At 42.4% G+C, this 18,471-nt stretch overlaps 1 pseudogene; it reads left to right on the top strand.

Moving 5' to 3' along the window:
• Window positions 1-136: 136 nt before the first annotated feature.
• LOC121778945 lies at window positions 137-17,687 on the top strand (annotated as a pseudogene).
• Window positions 17,688-18,471: the final 784 nt, after the last annotated feature.

Genomic DNA, 18,471 nt, shown 5'->3' with positions numbered 1-18,471 from the left:
CCCAAATTCAAAGCGAAATTTCTTCCAAATTACGTATTTCACGGCGAATCAGGCAATTCTGGAGGCTTTCGCCGGCTCGAATTGTGTTCATGCGATTGATTTCAGCTTGAGGCAGGGGATGTAGTAGTCGTCGCTGATGCAGGCGCTGGCTCTGCGGCCCGGGGCCCCACCGGCGATCAGGTTGACTGGGATTGGGCCGCCGCAGCCCGATAACATCGATGCCTTGCAGCAAGTAGGGTGGAAATTGGCGCAGCTAGCTGAAACGATAGGCGTGGAGTTCGAATTCCGTGGATTTGTGGCGAATTCGCCGACCGATCTCGATGCGGAGATGCTGGAAATTAGGGCGGGCGATGATGAGGAGACGGTGGCAGTGAATTCCATTTTCAAGCTGCATCAGATGCTGGCCCGGCCCGGCGCGGTTGAGAAGGTTCTGAATTCGATCAAGGCGGCCGAAGATCGTGACGGTGGTGGAGCAGGAGGCGAACCACACCTAAAATGTTTTTCGTGAAATTGTTTCCGATTATCGGTATATTTTGTTATTGTTTTTTTTATTTTCTGTAAATCTTTTGGTTAGATTCATTGTAAGATAAAGAAGAATAGATGTATATTAATATGGAGGTGTGATCAAATACAAACTCTCTAAAATACAAACTATGTCACCGGAGTGTACAAATTCTGTCACCGGAGTGTACAAATTATGTCAACGGACTGTACAAATTCTGTCACCGGGGGTAGATGTCAACAGAATGTACAAATTATGTCATCGGGGGGATGTACGGAGTGTACAAATTCTGTCGACGGGGGTGTCCAAATTCTGATTTTTCGATGTCAAAATGTTGACATTAGAAAAATCTCTTATATTAACCGTTGATTAATTGTATTAAGTGAGTATGATTAAAGTTTGTATAATTTGTATTTTAGAGAGTTTGTATTTTATCACACCCCTATTAATATGAGCATAGTATGTGTTTGATAAAATGTCACAATGAGTTCATTATTTGTTGCTCAACATATTACTACTGCTCTTTCTTAGTTTTTGCACAACTTATTACTTGCGTCATTTCTTGATTGTTGCTCAACTTATTACTACTACCATTTCTTGATTGTTTCTCAACATATAAAATAATTCGTGATATTAATATAGTGATGTATTCCATGGTTAGAGTGATGTGTCTGTGATTCTTTCTTATAGTGATCTATTTTTTTCATATTAGTGATGTAAAAATATGCTTAGAGTGATGTATTCCATGGATAGAGTGAAGTTTCTGTGATCCTTGCTTATAATGATCTATTTTTTCTTATCAGTGAAGTAAAAAGATGCTTAGAGTGATGTATTTCATGGATAGAGTGATGTGTCTGTGATCCTTGCTTACAGTGATCTATTTTTTTTTATATCAGTGAAGTAAAAACATGCTTAGAGTGATGTATTCCATGGTTATAGTGAAGTTTCTGTGATTCTTGCTTTAGTGATCTATTTTTTTCATATCAGTGAAGTAAAAACATGCTTAGAGTGATGTATTCCATGGTAAGAGTGAAGTTTTTGTGATCCTTGCTTATAGTGATCTATTTTTTTCATATCATTGAAGTAAAAACATGCTTAGAGTGATGTATTCCATGATTACAGAGAAGTTTTTGTGATCCTTGCTTATAGTGATCTATTTTTTTCATATCAGCGAAGTAAAAACATGCTTAGAGTGATGTATTCCATGGTAAGAGTGAAGTTTCTGTGATCCTTGCTTATAGTGATTGAAACGTTGGATTTCTCAGGGTGCTTAGGTGTCGTTCAAGCAAGGATATATCCTACTGGTCAGGATAGAGATCCTAACTAAGCCTAGACCCTGGTTTCAAAAATTCCTCAACCCACTTCTACTGATCAATATAGTGGTGGTAAGGGTCGAATCCCACAGAGATGGTGCGTTAAAACTATTGTGAAGATATTCTGGATGGGTTGGTTAGCTACCACGCTCGGGTTGAGTCTCTACCTAGGCAAGAACTTAAAGGTAATTTCCTACTGACTAGAATGGGGAAAGGAGTGTAGGGGTGCAGCTGTGTACGTGGAAATAGGGAGACATTTTTGTAACAGGAAATATTTGGAAGGTACGGGATTCTATTTTGGGCTAGACAGAATATTCAGAGGGTAGTGGTAGTCAAGGTGACTGGGCTGACAGATCTGCAGGTTATAACGAAAAGCAAAGGACAAAAAGTAAAAAAAAGCAAAAAGCATCTAAAAAGCAAGTGGTCCCCAACATTTGACAGGGACATCATCTTCTTCAGCAACACAAACTGAAATCAGAAAACAATTCCAGATTCAATACGGAAACACAGTTTATCAATTCGCGAACACAGATCCACAAATACGAACACCAAATCTTAAATCAAGCACAGAAAATGCAACTCCGCATACTGATCAGCAGGAAAACGAAAACGAACTCAAACAAGACTTCACATGCAGCGATTCACTCACGATCAACAGTTCCACACTTAACTAAAGGAATTTTGATGGAAACAAAGAAAGGAAAGTTTCAGCACTTAAAAAAACACCAAGGAATCTTAGATCTGAGCTAACTAGGCGGAATAGAAAGGAAAAGAAAATGACACAATATACGAAACGGAAATCAACTTCATAGCATAAACACGTTCGGATCTTCCACAAGTACTTCAAAACAGAAAATATCCAAAAGCAACAAAAGATCCAACGTAAAGAAAGCAAGCGAATTAAACTACGAAAGCGAGTAAAAGTGTTTTGCCACTCCGGGCGATGATATCTCTAACTACGGTTCTGCTGGCTGGAACGAACGATCTGGAATTCCGGGAACATCTAAATCTTCAAGTGACCATGGCAGTGGCGAGAAACGAAATTCTGGACTGGGCTGAAGGACTGAACTCCGAGAGAATTCTACCTAAGAGTGATGATGATGATAAATTCCATTCCGTTCTCTCTCCAAGTGGCTTCCTTTTATAGGGAGGCTTACCCTTGATTTTTAGGGTAAGACCTTGCAGTGAGATGACTTCTTTGCCCTTAATTGTGATTGAGCAGTCCCAGCTATCCTCCTTCTCCATCTCGAGCCATATTTGCATGTATACTGGTCAGTACGTAATCGTCCTGACGCCCTTTTCACTTGAAGTGTCTGAAACTCTGCCTACTGGCTAGAATGCTTACCCTGCACGCTTAAGCAACTAGTTTTTGCAGATATAATTCAATTACGCACATCATACTGACCAGTAACCTAGGCCTAGAATACGACTTATCAAACTGCTCACACTTACCACATGCTTGTCCTCAAGCGTGAAGAACAAACAAAAACGAATAAGTCGAATTCTAGCCTGGTTACTCCCCTGACCGACTCTACCTAAACTAGACTCGACGCAAAGAAAAATACTTGGGCAAACACAGAAAAAGACACACAAACACACAAACACAAATAAAACCGAAACACAAAGATTTGGGCTCTATTTTCAACCATCCCTTACCTCGGGATCTGGTGCAATCCGGCCTTAGACAGCCTTGAACTCCTGCCACCCCCCCCATTCCTTCCTGGTCAGTACATCCGTTTGTCAAGATAGCCCAAACTCTCGGCCAAACACTAGATTCACTCGGTCTCTCATACCTCACCAGGAATGTTAGGACCGCATTCTCTCAATATGCTCAACCACACTTGCTTCGGACTTAGATCTCACGTGCAGCTACTGAAGGACTTAAAGGCTTGTAATGGGGCTATTGGGTTGCAGCGTTTTGGGGTAGATGTTCCTAAGGCTCTAAGTTTTCAAAATTCCTATTTTATTAATGCGGGAGAACTGTGTGCTGTAGGCTTTTGATCAGTTGCTTTTTAGCTGGCGCTTCTGGCTTGGGTCTCCAACTGTTCAGTATCATCTTGTGGCTTTGCCACCCTTATTCTTTCTCTTTTTTTTGTGGTCAAGTTTCTGACCATTTTTCTCCACATTCTTCTCTCTTCTTTTTTTTTTTTTTTTTTTTTGTGGCTTCGCCACCCTTATTCCTTCTTCTTCTCCCTTTTTTTTCTTTTTGTGGACCCGGGATAACTCCCTGGTCGATTTTCTTCCGAACCTTCTTGCCCAGCTGGAGTCTGCTTTCTTGTACATCTTTCTGGCCAGTAGGCTTCATTCGCCTCACGCTTTGCACACACACAGTCCCAGTGGCTAGGGGTATTTATCTGGGTAAAAGAGTTAGGAAAAAAGGTTCTAAGGGTGGTTTTTTTTTTTTTCAGATGGGGGGTTTCCTACTGCCTTCAGTCTTTGCTACCCGTGGTCACTTCATCCTAGGCAATTTGTGGCAGCCTCTCTTTCTTTTCCATATATGTGGAAAGTGGTTCCACTTAAAGCTTATAACTCACATTTTAAGAGGGCTTTCGCGCTTGGCTCTAAGTATGGGCTTTTCTCTCATACTCACATCATCTATCCTGACTAGGAGGTACTAGGGAGGGTGGTTTCGGTTTTCCAGCACGTCTTATCTCCCTCAGTTCCCTTCACCGTCAGCTCAAGACGGTTGAGTTTTAAGCCCAATCAACACACAAAATAAAAAAACTAAACCTAACAGGACACTAACACAAGCACGAACACAAAAACTACACATATACACATACTCATCATACTGGTCATTGCGTCCCCCCTCCCACTTCACAAGTGTCTGCCCTCAGATAGGGCTGTGAAGTGGAAAAGGTAATGGCCAGTATGATGGACACATAGACAAACAGACAAAAACAACAAATTAAAACTAAAACTTCTCACACTTAGACTATGGAATAGGCTAAGTGTGAGATTTTGAAAACCTAAACAGCAACCAACAAAACACATATATATACAAAACTCCTCACACTTAGGCCGTGCAACGGACTAAGTGTGCGTCAATCATGCTTACGAAAAACAGAAAACACAACACATGCGTCAAAAGACAAACCCTTAACTTCTCACACTTAGACTATAGAATAGGCTAAGTGTTATGAACGGGGTTTGCGCACAAACAGAAATTATACTACCTAGACACACAAAACATAATTAAAACAAACGAAGAGCTAAAAACGAGAAAATAAAAAGAAAAAAAAAACTAACTGGTCAGATGGGGGTGGTCTTAGCGAAGTCTCCTGCTCCTCCGTGGGGCAGGTGGTGTAGGCTGCTTTTCCAGGGGTTCCTCTTCCGTTCCAGTGTGATCCTCACTCTCCTTCGCCGGTTCCTCGGCTGCTGTCGGCACCTCGGCGTTCTCTTCCTCGGGCTCGTCTATCATTGTCTCTGGTGAGTGGGTCTCATCATCCTACGCTTATATCGGAGTGGTTCTGCAGGTGGATGCAATAGTTCCCAATGATCGTTAGGGAGTTGCTGCTCCTTGTACTCCTCATCTTCCATGGTCGTATCACTATCGGATTCAGATTCTTCACTGATCTCATATTCACTGTCACTCTGTGTTTGCCGGTTTGATGGGGTCCTCTGGTCAGCCTCAGTGATCACGATGCATGTGTTCACGGTACGCGGTTTTTTGGTACTCGGCTTGTTCTTCACAACGGCTTTTCCTTTCCTTTTTCTTTCTATCTGGTACCTGGCTTCCTCCTCAGCTTTGTCGTTCTCTACTTCGGGTTCTTTCTCAGCTTGTGTTGAAAATGGGTATTGGGTAGTAGGACCGGTCTCCCTGTGGCCTACTGACCTGGATGCGAGGTCCAGACCCTCAGCCATCCCGTCAGCCTCTTCACCTTGGCCACTCAGTGTTGGAGAGACCGCTTCGATTTCCATTGCAGTATCCTCTAGGTCAGTAACAGGTAAAGACTCCTCCCCAGGTTTTGTGGGAGTGGTCCTCTCCTCTTCACTCAAGATTTCCACGGGATCTGCCTCTGTGTTCGGCTTCGCCCTACTAGCTGCCCACTTTCCCAAGCATCTCTGCGAAATTCTCCGCGGTTTGGGTGAGTCTGCCTTGGGGTCTGCTTTCACCACCAGTTTCCGCTTTATGGGCTTGGGCTTCACTACCGGAGGTGCCACCGGTTCTGGCTCATTGGTTTCTGCAGCTGTTTCCTCCTCTTCTACCTGCATTCTACCATCCCCTACTTCTACTCGGGGATCTACTGGCTCTTTTTCTTTACTCGGTGCTTCTCCTTCCCCTCCTACCAACTGGAAAGGTCGGCCTTCCGGTATGTTTCCTGATGTGGCTTTCTCCTTGTTTCCTACTGCCCCCAATGCGAGGTCTAGACCCTCAGCCATTGGTGCAGTGTCCTCTTCTCTCTGGTTGACCCTGTTCAGAATCGAGTCAAATTCTTCGTCTGTCATTAGGCCTTGTTTTCTGGCTGATTCAGTCAAATCTATTTCCGGTCTTCTCACTTCTTGAACTACCGGCTCCGCTTCGGGCGTTTTCTCTGTTCCTTCGCTCCCCTCCGGAGTTGTCTTGCCTTGACTCGACTTTTTCGTACGCTCCTCAGAGTCGGAGTCGTAATGTGCGGTGATAGCGTTGAGCTCTGCCGAATTCGGCACTGAATCTGCTGCATGACTGTCCGGCGCAGGCGGGAGTTCACTGGGTGTGGTTCCTACGCCCCCCATTTGATCAAAACCAGTCAATGCCGCCGTCCAGTCCCGAGTAGGGTCCTGTTGACGAAGAAATGCCATCATGGCATCCATGAAAATCATAGGTGGTGGCTGAGCAGTCGGTGCTGGTGGCGGTGGATTTTGCTGTGGTTGTGCCTCCTGGGTTTCTTGGCGGCGCGGTTTGATTTTCTGGGCGAAAGCTTTCTTCCCCATGAGTGGAAATCTGCGATTTAGTGGTGAAAAGGTAGGGTTGAGGGTTGAGAATGATGTTTCCGCGAGAGAGATGGACAAGGATTTCTTGAAAGCGAATTGAAAATGAGGGTTTGTGAGGGAAAAGTGTTGGGACGGTAAGTTTAATTCGGGTGAGAGAGAGCAGTTGCAGGTGGTTGTAACTGGTTATCAGGGGTAGCCGGTCGCGACGTTTCAGACGGGAAGGGCGGTTGAGGTTGCTGGCCTCTGATTGGTCCGCGCGTCTTTTCCCTCTGCTCACGCGCCATTTCTCTTGCTGTCACCCTGCAAAAGCTGCACAAGCTTTAATTCAAATTTTCGTCCTTTCCATAATTCCTCCTCTACTTGCCTAAAAAAGGAGACTAATTTAAATGGGCACTTAAATAACATTTTGAAATAGCACCAGATAAGCAATCCTTTGGTCAATGCGCACTTCAAATTAAAATTAAGGCCCGAAAATATTTTTTTTGGATTTTTAGGAATTATCTAGCGTGCAAATATTAATTACGTATTTACAATATTTACAACTTTCTTAGGTAATTTGGAATTCAACTTGGCCAGTATATGCATACTATTCTCAAAGGGAAACTGGCCGCGCGGAATTCCAAATTCCTATCTTACTGATCAGTATGAAACCGATGTAAGTGGCTGTAGTGGAATTTCATCCACTACACCCACCTCGCTATTATCCCTGAATATTTTCAACCTATTCCCATTTACTATGAAAGGTTCAGAGTTAGAAAAACTCCCTGAAATTTCTACTGCCCCGTTGGACCGGAGTGCAGTTATGATGTAAGGTCCTGTCCATTTGGACTTGAGTTTCCCTGGCATAAGCTTCAATCTTGACTGGAAGAGTAGTACTTTCTGGCCAACATGGAGCTCCTTAGTCCTCAGATTTCGATCATGCCATAATTTAGTTCGTTCTTTGTACCACATGGCGGAATCGAATGACTCCAATCTAAGTTCCTCAAGCTCCTGCAGTTGCAGCTTCCTTTCCTCTTCACAAGCTGTAGCATCCATATTCACTTTCTGTACTGCCCAGTATGCTCGATGCTCAATTCCAACTGGTAAATGGCACATCTTTCCAAAGACAATCCGGTAAGGGGACATGCCTATGGGAGTCTTGTAGGCTGTTCGATACGCCCAGAGAGCATCCTCTAACCTTACACTCCAATCCTTCCTAGAAGTGTTCACCGTCTTCTCTAAAATTTTCTTTATTTCGCGGTTAGAGATTTCTGCTTGACCATTTGCTTGCGGATGGTAAGGGCTGGATAGTCTATGGTGCACACCGTATTTCTTCATTAAAGCTTCAATTGTGCGATTACAGAAGTGTGTACCTTGATCGGATATGATCGCCCTGGGCACACCGAATCGGCTGAAGATATGACTCTTTAAGAATTTGGCCACTTCCTTGGCTTCACACGTGCCTGTGGCCTTGGCTTCCACCCATTTGGAGACGTAGTCTACAGCAACTAGGATATACAGATTCCCATAGGATGAAGGGAAAGGCCCCATGAAATCCATTCCCCATATGTCGAATAACTCGCAAACTATTACGGGTACCTGTGGCATTTCATCCCGGGCAGATATTCCACCGGTCAGTTGGCAACGCTCACAACTTCTGCAAAACTCGTACGCATCTTTGTTGAGGGTTGGCCAATAAAAGCCGCTATCCAAAATCTTCCTAGCCGTCTTCTTGGACCCGAAATGTCCTCCGCATGCTAACGAATGGCAGTGGGTCAAAACATCCCGCTGATCCCAGTCAGGAATGCACCTCCTTATCACTTGATCGGACCCTATCCTCCACAAATAGGGGTCGTCCCAAAAGTAGTATTTCGCTTCACTCTTGATCTTCATTCTCTGGGCTTTGGTAACACTTGGCACTTCTGGAAGCTCTCCAGTTACCAGGTAGTTGGCCAGGTCCGCGTACCAAGGCTCTTGCCCTACCTTCTCTTTTCCTTTTGCTGTATCATTCTGACCAGTAAGCTTGAACACTTCTTCCCAATCAATTTTTCTGGGCACAAAAATCACCTCACACAAATGTTCCTCTGGAAATTTATCATGCACTTCGTCACCGTTTCCATCTTGCACTATTCTGCTCAAATGGTCCGCCACTTTGTTCTCGACTCCTCGCTTATCTTCTACCTCCCAGTCAAATTCTTGTAGCAAGAGTACCCATCGGATCAAGCGTGGTTTGGATTCCTTCTTGGCAATCAGATACTTAATCGCCGCATGGTCAGTATACACTATGACCTTAGATCCCAACAAATACGGCCTGAACTTCTCGAAAGAATACACCACTGCCAGCATCTCCTTTTCAGTGGTATCATAATTCCGCTGGGCTTGATTTAAAGTCTTGGACGCATAAAAAATTACGTACCTCTTCCCGTCGATCTTCTGACCCAGCACGGCTCCTACCGCAAAATCGCTGGCGTCGCACATTACTTCGAACGGATGGTTCCAGTCAGGAGCCCTTATGATAGGTGCGGATATCAACTTTTCCTTGAGAAGGTTGAAAGCAGCCTTGCATTGCTCATCAAAGATGAATTCCACGTCATTCTGAAGTAATCTAGTAAGGGGCTGGGCGATCTTGGAGAAATCCTTGATAAATCATCGATAAAATCCGGCGTGCCCCAGAAAACCCCTTATCCCCTTCTGATCAGTAGGGAATGGTAATTTGGATATAACATCTACCTTGGCTCGATCCACTTGGATACCTCTCTCTGAGACCACGTGTCCTAAAACTATCCCTTCGGCGACCATAAAATGGCACTTTTCGAAGTTCAAAACCAAACTCTTTGCTTGACATCTCTCCAAAACTATATCTAAATGGTGAAGGCAAGAGTCGAACGAGTCTCCGTAAACCGTAAAATCGTCCATGAATATCTCTATGCAATCCTCAATCAAATCAGAAAATATGCTCATCATACATCGTTGAAACGTACCTGGAGCGTTGCACAGCCCGAAGGGCATGCGACGGTATGCATAGGTTCCAAACGGGCAAGTGAAAGTGGTCTTGTCCTGGTCCTCAGGATCTACGTAAATTTGGAAATACCTGCTGTACCCATCTAGAAAGCAGAAAAACTTCTTCCCAGCTAATCTCTCCAACATTTGGTCGATGAACGGCAGGGGAAAATGGTCCTTCCTGGTCGCATTGTTCAGCTTACGGTAATCGATGCACATTCGCCAACCCGTGACTAGCCTCGTTAGGATCAGTTCATTCCTCTCATTCTGAACTACTTGGATGCCCGACTTCTTTGGGACCATGTGGATCGGGCTGACCCACTCACTATCTGGTACTGAATAGATAATCCCTAGCGACAACAACTTCAAGATCTCCTTCAATATCTCTTCTCGCATGTTAGGGTTTACCTTCCTTTGAGCATCTCGATGTGCCTTCGCTCCTTCCTCCAACCTAATGTGGTGCATGCAGACGTCGGGGCTAATCCCCACTAAATCTGTAAGACTCCATCCAATTGCCTTCTTGTTCTTGCTCAGCACGGTCAGTAGCCTAGCCTCTTGTTCTTTCGTGAGGCTGCTACTGATGATCACTGGATAAGAGTTCTCCTCTCCAAGGAAGGCATACTTCAAATTTGGTGGCAACTTCTTCAGCTCAACTTGAGGTGGAATTGTGTCTTCGGGTAGAGGGTTTTTCTTAATCTCTCCTTCTTTTTCTAAACCTCCCTTAGATGGTTCTTCTATACTGGCTGGTAGCTGAACCCCTGCGGCTCCAGTGAACTCCGATTTCTGACAGAATTCCTTGATTGCTACTTCTATTTCTTCATCAGTCAACCCTTGGCTACTGATCATTTCACACCATGCAGCGGCTTCGACGTCAGCCTGCTCATAAACATCTAATGCTTGGAGTTTCTCCTGCAATAGTTCGGTCTCAAGAAAATCTTGGACAAGGGGGTCAATCACGTCAACATAACACAAATTTTCAGAATCAATCGGTTTCTTCATGGCTTCATTGATATCAAAAGTAAATTTCTCTCCATGGAAATCAATGCAAATTGTCCCCTCGGCCATGTCTACTATTGTCTTAGCCGTTCTAAAAAATGGCCTTCCTAACAACACTCCACTAGATTCCCTAGCTTCATGTTCACTCATTTTGATCACATAAAAATCAGCAGGATAGGTAAAATCATGCACTCTTACTAACACGTTTTCTAAAACTCCCTCAGGACTTATGCACGACCTATCAGCCAGTTGGATCAACACCCTAGTATTAGACAATCTAACTCCCTTCAATCGGTTATAGATAGACAATGGCATAACATTTATGGACGCCCCCAAATCACACATTGCATGTTTGACCTTCACATCTCCTATAGCTATAGGCAAAGTGAACATACCTGGATCGGCTCTCTTAGGTGGTAACTTCTCTTGTACTATTGCTGACGCTATTCCTTCCACCATAATCTTGCCATCCTTCTGGGCTCTCCCGGCTATGAAGTCCTTAATGAATTTCCCGAGATGGGGTAGCTTCACGGCTTGGAGGAATGGTATGGTGACATCCAACTTCCCAAAAATCGACAAGTAGTCAACCGGGTTCTCTTTCTTCCTCTTTGTAACAAATCGGAATGGGAACGGTTTCCCCCCTTTTTTTTCCTCTACTGGTTCTTCAGCAACCTTCTTGGAGTTTTTTTTGGGTAGTTCCTGGGTCTGGGCCTCCATTCTGGGTTCTACCTCTTGAGGGGGTTTCTTCCTGGTCAGTAGGGTGTCGGGTTCACCTCGTAAACTTGGTGTATCATCCAAGAAGAATGGATCCTTCATCCGAGGCATAGTTCTCCCTAATTCATCCACTGAAATGGTATCACCTCCTATCTTCGTTCCATTAGATCCTCGACCAGGTTGTTTCGGTTGAGGCGCGTCATAAGTGGTTCCCGACCTCAACGTAACCTTACTCACATTTGCCTTTTCGGGCATTTGGACTGTAGATGGGAGTTTCCCTGCATTTCCCTTCAAATCACCCACCGAACTGGCCAGTTGAGCTAACTGCCTATTCATCATATCCATGTTCGCCTTATGTTCCTTCTGGGCGTTTTGCATCCCCTGCACGACCTCATTATGGGATTGCAATTCTCCTTTGATGCTCTGTTGTGATGCTAGCATTTCACCCATCATGTCTTCAACGGATCTCCTTGACCTGCTCGAGTTTTGGAAGTGACTTGGCCCTTGGTGTTGATAGTTCTGGGAGGTTTGCTGGCCTTGATTAGGCGGATATTGGTTATACTGGGCAGGAGGGGTGTACTGATCTTGAGGATATTGATTCTGGTGCTGGCCTTGGAATTGATTTTGGTTCTGATGGTTTTGGGGTCTTGGGTTTGGCTGATTTTGGAAGTTTTGGAAGTTTCTCTGGTGGGGTGGCACATAGACAGGGTTCGGGTTCTGTGGGTTTTGGTTTTGGGAATGTTGGTTTCTTCCTGACCAGTTGGGCTGGTAGTCTGGGTTCGCTGGTCCACGGTTAGGGTTTTGGTTCGGATGGGGGTTATACTGGCTCTGACCTTGGTTCTGATTTTGGCTCCCGTCACCCCATCGGAAGTTTGGATGATCCCTCCATGGTGCATCCCGTTGCCTACCTTGAATCCAATGCCCACTAGAGTTGAAGTACCCCGCAGCATTAACTTGCTCCATATTCCCGAAGTCATTAGGCTGATCATAGTTCGGTCCTTGATTTCCCTGCTCTGCACCCTTGTAATTCCCAGCTGGGGGAGGTGGTGGAGTGCTCTTCTCGATCGCACTCAGAAGTGACTTCTTCAGCTCATCCATTTTCAAATCCATTTTCTGCTCCAGTGTATTTTCCTGATCAGTAACCGAGGCAACAACAGCCCGCTCTCGGTTATATCCTTCCCTTGAATGGTCATACTCTTTCTTTGCATTCAGTAGCTTCCTTAGGACTCTCTTTGCTTCGCTAACCCGCAATTGCGAGAAGCTTCCTCCCGACGATGAATTTGCCAAGTCCTTGGTTACCGCGTTCATGCCTTCGTAGAAAGTATGATGTACTTCAATGTCCGCCATGCGATGGTTGGGACACGATTCTAAAAGACTCATGTATCTTGCCCAATAATCACTCAAGGGCTCATCATACCCTTGCTTCACATTCGTTATTTCCCTATTCAGCGCGCTTGTCTTGGATGACGGAAAAAACTCACCCAGAAATGCTGACTTGAAATCGGCCCAAGTCTCGATGGAGTTGGGGGCAGGCGCATGAACCAGGTGTTAGCTTCCCCTTTTAGCACAAATGGCAAAGCCTTCAGCCTATAATCATCCTCCGTCGCTCCTGCCGGTCTCCTCTGCGCCCTACAAATTTTGCAAAACTCATGAAGAAACTCATACGGCCCTTCATAGCTCTTCCCACAGTATGTAGGCAGGATTGCGATCACATGAGGCTTCACATCGCAGGCGGTTTGGCCTGGAGTAACGACTATGGCTTGCGGGGGCTCTCCTTCAGTATGCGCGTTCAGCGTCCCGATCTTCGGGTCCTCATCTCCCTGGTTGGCCATTTCCCTTGGGTTGCCTTCCAACAGTGGTATCTCTTCTGGTATCGGTCCCTCTATGGTGCCCTTCTCCTCGTCACTACTCGTCCCTAGGTCAGACAAGGTGGTCGACAAGCCAGAACGAGTGGTTACGAGTATAGACCCTCGCTGAAGTATCTTCGGTCTCCCCTGGTCAGGAGCCGAACTGCTTCTCATAAACTGAAATGGAAAGAAAAGGAAAAGAAGATTATGCACAATATATACGCCAAAGTATCACACACAAAAGTAACTAGTAACGCCATCCATCCCCGGCAACGGCGCCATTTGAAACGTTGGATTTCTCAGGGTGCTTAGGTGTCGTTCAAGCAAGGATATATCCTACTGGTCAGGATAGAGATCTAACTAAGCCTAGACCCTGGTTTCAAAAATTCCTCAACCCACTTCTACTGATCAGTATAGTGGTGGTAAGGGTCGAATCCCACAGAGATGGTGCGTTAAAACTATTGTGGTGATATTCTGGATGGGTTGGTTAGCTACCACGCTCGGGTTGAGTCTCTACCTAGGCAAGAACTTAAAGGTAATTTCCTACTGACTAGAATGGGGAAAGGAGTGTAGGGGTGCAGCTGTGTACGTGGAAATAGGGAGACATTTTTGTAACAGGAAATATTTGGAAGGTATGGGATTCTATTTTGGGCTAGACAGAATATTCAGAGGGTAGTGGTAGTCAAGGTGACTGGGCTGACAGATCTGCAGGTTATAACGAAAAGCAAAGGACAAAAAGTAAAAAAAGCAAAAAGCATCTAAAAAGCAAGTGGTCCCCAACATTTGACAGGGACATCATCTTCTTCAGCAACACAAACTGAAATCAGAAAACAATTCCAGATTCAATACGGAAACACAGTTTATCAATTCGCGAACACAGATCCACAAATACGAACACCAAATCTTAAATCAAGCACAGAAAATGCAACTCCGCATACTGATCAGCAGGAAAACGAAAACGAACTCAAACAAGACTTCACATGCAGCGATTCACTCACGATCAACAGTTCCACACTTAACTAAAGGAATTTTGATGGAAACAAAGAAAGGAAAGTTTCAGCACTTAAAAAAACACCAAGGAATCTTAGATCTGAGCTAACTAGGCGGAATAGAAAGGAAAAGAAAATGACACAATATACGAAACGGAAATCAACTTCATAGCATAAACACGTTCGGATCTTCCACAAGTACTTCAAAACAGAAAATATCCAAAAGCAACAAAAGATCCAACGTAAAGAAAGCAAGCGAATTAAACTACGAAAGCGAGTAAAAGTGTTTTGCCACTCCGGGCGATGATATCTCTAACTACGGTTCTGCTGGCTGGAACGAACGATCTGGAATTCCGGGAACATCTAAATCTTCAAGTGACCATGGCAGTGGCGAGAAACGAAATTCTGGACTGGGCTGAAGGACTGAACTCCGAGAGAATTCTACCTAAGAGTGATGATGATGATAAATTCCATTCCTTTCTCTCTCCAAGTGGCTTCCTTTTATAGGGAGGCTTACCCTTGATTTTTAGGGTAAGACCTTGCGGTGAGATGACTTCTTTGCCCTTAATTGTGATTGAGCAGTCCCAGCTATCCTCCTTCTCCATCTCGAGCCATATTTGCATGTATACTGGTCAGTACGTAATCGTCCTGACGCCCTTTTCACTTGAAGTGTTTGAAACTCTGCCTATTGGCTAGAAAGCTTACCCTGCATGCTTAAGCAACTAGTTTTTGCAGATATAATTCAATTACGCACATCATACTGACCAATAACCTAAGCCTAGAATACGACTTATCAGTGATCTATTTTTTCATATCAGTGAAGTAAAAACATTCTTAGAGTGATGTATTCCATGGTAAGAGTGAAGTTTCTGTGATCCTTGCTTATAGTGATCTATTTTTTTAATATCAGTGAAGTAAAAACATGCTTAGAGTGATGTATTTCATGGATAGAGTGATGTGTCTGTGATCCTTGCTTACAGTGATCTATTTTTTTTATATCAGTGAAGTAAAAACATGCTTAGAGTGATATGTATGTGATCCTTGCTTGTAGTGATCTATTTTTTTCATATCAGTGAAGTAAAATCATGCTTTTAGTGATGTATTCCGTGGTTATAGTGAAGTTTCTGTGATCCTTGTTTTAGTGATCTATTTTATTCATATTAGTGAAGTAAAAACATGCTTAGAGTGATGTATTTCATGGTTAGAGTGATGTGTCTGTGATCCTTGCTTATAGTGATCTATTTTTTTCATATCAGTGAAGTAAAAACATGCTTAGAGTGATGTATTCCATGTTTGAGTGAAGTTTCTGTGATCCTTGCTTATAGTGATCTATTTTTTTTCTATCAGTGAAGTAAAAATATGATTAGAGTGATGTATTTCATTGTTAGAGTGATGTGTTTGTGGTCTTTGCTTATAGCGATCTATTTTTTTCATATCAGTGAAGTAAAAACATGCTTAGAGTGATATTCCGTGGTTATAGTGATGTTTATGTGATCCTTGCTTATAGTGATCTATTTTTTCCATCACAGTGAAGTAAAAACATGCTTAGAGTGATGTGTTCCATGGTTAGAGTGAAGTGTTTGTGATCCTTACTTGTAGTGATTTATTTTGTTCCCGTACAGTGCGCAGAAAACTATAACCATGGAATACATCACTCTGAGCATGTTTTTACTTCACTGATATTAAAAAAATAGATCACTATAAACAAATATCACAGAAACATCACTCTAACCATAGAACACATCACTCTAAGCATATTTTTACTTCACTGGTATGAAAAAAATAGATCACTATAAGATTTCAGATTTTTTTAAAAAGGCCCAAAAGGGACGTTCCAGTACGCAAAGAATGAGAAAGCTCCATGAGTGAAAGTGTCAATACATGTCAGCGGTGAATATATGAATTCTGTTTATAGGGTATACACCATATACCAATGCTAAACCACAAATGGAATTTCTTTTAACCTCACTTCATTATTAGTATGATCTAGGTTGACCATTCCTAAACTTCTGACATTGTATATATTCAAGCTCCGTAGGTCGTAATGTCACATATGATTTTAGTCTGTGGAGTCCACAGCAAGCACTAGAACTAGACAAACTTCAGTACATACAATAAGAAGGATGGGGATTGATTGATCAATTTATATAACTCCTTTCGTGTAGAAATTTGGAGGACAATGTATTCAATTTCCAGTGGTTTCCGAATAATCACACTAAGCTCCTAGTTAGTCAACGGTAATCGGTATAACACATAAACACAATCAGCAGCAACGGCTATGGAATGAGGCGACGGCGACGGTGACGACAAGGTTGAATCGCGCGAATTTTGCAGAAGAGAGAAGAGAAGTTGGAATCACGCGACGGGGTTAATTTTCAAAATGAGAGCATTTTACTTTTAGCCCTAATTTTGTTTGTTAAATGACAATTATACCCCCACCTTCTTATAGTGAAGTAAATCTTTGGTATAGTGAACTGAATTTGCTTCAATTTCGAAAATGACATGGCTAATATCAGCCCTTGATTTCTTGATCTTATGGCTGAAATTTGTTCTCTAGTTATGGACTTAATAGGCACTTGCCCCATATCACTACTCTGTAGTAGAATACGTATATAATTGGTTTGGTTTGGTTTGGTGAGTATATATAGATTGATGGAAGAAACACCAAATGGCACTGTTCATGGTGGAAGGAACCGGTGGGAACGATTACAACTACGCCATCTTTCACGGGAAACAAATAAAGGAATTGAAAAGCATGGTTCCTCAAGTGGTTGAATCCGTGATTTAGGGAACTAAGGTGAGTTGACATATTGTTTGCATCAATTAGAGAAACTTGTCATTTTTCAAAAATATCAAATTAAATCATCACTTTTCTACCTTTTACAATTCCTGATTAATATTTCGTATCTCAAATTTTGCATTCTTCTACATTATAATGGTAAATTTTGCTAGATGATTCATTGAAGACATATTGATAATACAAACAAATTTATTCAGAATATTAATCAATTGCAAAAAGTTGACAAGTTATGATTTAATTTGCTATTGAAATTTATTAATATGAATAATGTTGCAGAGAGTAATAGAGATGGGTGCAACAAGATTGGTGGTTCCCGGAAACTTCCCAATTGGTTGCCTACCGATATACAAAACAGCATTACAAGGCGCACCCCTTGACAACCAAAGTTGCGTGACGGAGCTGAATGAATTTGCGAAGGACCACAACGAGCGTCTTCAAAAAGCCATTCACGAACTCAAACAAGAGAACCCTAATACAATCATCGTCTACTGTGACTATTACAATGCTTACCAACATCTTCTCAAATTGGGAAAACATGATGGATATGAGGTAGAGAAGGCTTGTTGTGGAATAGGAGGGAAATACAACTTTGATATGGGAAGAATGTGTGGAGGAATTAATGTTAGTGTGTGAAAATGTTGATTGACGATGACATCCACATGACTCAACAAAGCTACAAGGACATGGAGCATGGTTGATACCGCGCTTCTTCATCCAACTTGCCTTGTGATCATCTATCACCTTCTTTTTTAATTTCTTGCTTTTTTATGATTATTTTTATTCTTTCATTCCAAATTTTTTTGCTATTTAATTAAATTTACTACAATTGTTTTTTGGATATTATTGTGCATTACTCTTTTTTCTCAATCCTTTTTTTTGATGTATTTACATTCTTCTGCGTGCTCCAAAACTATTATAACTAAATAAAAGAGATATATTCAAAACTAATATATGTACTTAGGTCTTGAGGGAATTCTAGGTCTATAGATTCCTTACTCATTTATTTTTAACTCGTATATTCGCTATATTAAATCTAATTGATATTTTAATGACATACTAAAAAAAATACGCTATGTCAAATTGATATAATTTGTAGTCCTATGTCAACAATATTAAGTCTAATTCGGAGTCAATGCGGAATTTTAGTTAATTTTTACTTACCAAAAAAATAATTTTATATTAAAATACAATTACATTAATTACTAATTAATTCTACCTAAAATTTAGAGCGATAGTAGTCATTTAAATCACTATGTTTGATTAAACTTTTTCAATTGTCTCATCCATGCATAAATCGATGCCTTTTGTGTGGCTAGAAATGATAATATGTCAATAAAATTAGAAGAGAAAAGAAAAAATAATTATATTAATGAAATGGTCGTTTTGAATATAATTAAAAAATGACATTTTGTGTATG

Source organism: Salvia splendens, chromosome 19, assembly GCF_004379255.2.
Source record: "Salvia splendens isolate huo1 chromosome 19, SspV2, whole genome shotgun sequence".
NCBI classification, from domain to species: domain Eukaryota; kingdom Viridiplantae; phylum Streptophyta; class Magnoliopsida; order Lamiales; family Lamiaceae; genus Salvia; species Salvia splendens.
This window is presented reverse-complemented; position numbering and strand designations above follow the sequence as displayed.